Source organism: Echinops telfairi, unplaced genomic scaffold (genome assembly GCF_000313985.2).
Source record: "Echinops telfairi isolate 266 unplaced genomic scaffold, ASM31398v2 ScPeMD7_1713;HRSCAF=2227, whole genome shotgun sequence".
In the NCBI taxonomy this organism is placed as follows: domain Eukaryota; kingdom Metazoa; phylum Chordata; class Mammalia; order Afrosoricida; family Tenrecidae; genus Echinops; species Echinops telfairi.
This window is the reverse complement of record NW_022105611.1, coordinates 2297870-2299291: the sequence shown is the minus strand read 5'-3', so window position 1 is coordinate 2299291 and position 1422 is coordinate 2297870.

The following is a 1422-nucleotide window of genomic DNA, read 5'->3' as shown; positions in this document are numbered from 1 at the left end:
GAGCCTTGTGCTCGGCATGAGCATAATGAAGTGGCTTTAAGAGCAGACACCCTTATCTTCCCCTTTATGGTTTTCCTGTAGCCTACTTTTACCAGTCCCCAGGCATTTCATCATCTGCAGTCTCTCACACAGAGCGTGGCTATGTGATCCCTCTATTTCAAAGGTCATTACCACGGCTCACAATTCATCGCGTGAACGTCCACATCCATGTCCATAACAGTCCGTACTCATGTCTTCAGATTTGCTCTTAACCCTGCCTTCATCTCTTCTGCCTCATTCGCAACTCAGACCACCTTCTATCTCACATGTCTCACACAGTTATGATTTCATTGTCATCGCTGCTTCATTTCCCTATCATTATTATCAAGAACTTAAGAAAGTGCTGTCTTATATGCTGGAGGAGATAGCTAACCACTCATCCCTACACTTATTCCTTCAACTACTACTATGTCTCTCGGCCCTCCACCTGGCAGATTCTGAGGCAGAGATTACTAACCTCTTCATTCACATTAAAACAACAAATATACAATTTTGTTTCTAAGCATCCTTTACCATATATGGCTAGAAAACTCGAGGCTCTAACAATGAAAACTGAAGGGATGTGCTGATGTCACCATGATTTGCTAATTAAGAAAATACATTTTAATAATTTCAAGAAACCTCTGGAAAGACAATGGCAATTTCAAGATCAATAGGGATATTGAAGAAGCTCTGCTAAAGTGTTTACCACAGTCTTTTTATTGAAGTGTCAGGTTACAAAATTAAAGCACTCTTTCCTAAGATAATTCCATTAAGCAAAAAATCCCTGTGTGTAGTTTTGAGATTACTGTATAATTACGTCGATGCAATTAACATTCATTATCATAGAAGACGAATATATGCAATCAACATTTGTTTAGACGATGTTTTGTCAGTTCTTGGGTGGCAAATGTCACTAAGTTAAATAAAAGCGTCTACTACATTTACTTCTGCAATAGGAAAGACACTTGGGAAGTTAATTCTGTCCTATTGCTGATTTTGAATGTCACCTCTGACAGCCACAATAACAATTGGTTCAGGTAGTGTTGACAGCTGGTGAGGTTGAGCTATAGTAGCCAGTGCATTGTAGATTCATATTCTTACCATTATCGTCCTTGAGTTGAAAAAAGCAGGTGACTGACATGTAATTCAGTAAATGCAAAAATGAGTTATGGCTCTCTTTTGTGAAATTGATTCAGAATTTTGGATGATAGCAAAAGATAATCCCCTCATGTCACCCAGGCACTTTGATAAGACTCCTCAATCTAATATCTTGAACCATAAGTTAAGGGACAGAACAACTGATAAAATGTACAAAGGCTGTCACCACAGACAATTTACATGGAGAACAGACACCAAATTTATGCTTCATATTAAACCAGAAGCTAGCTTTTTCTTTTTTTT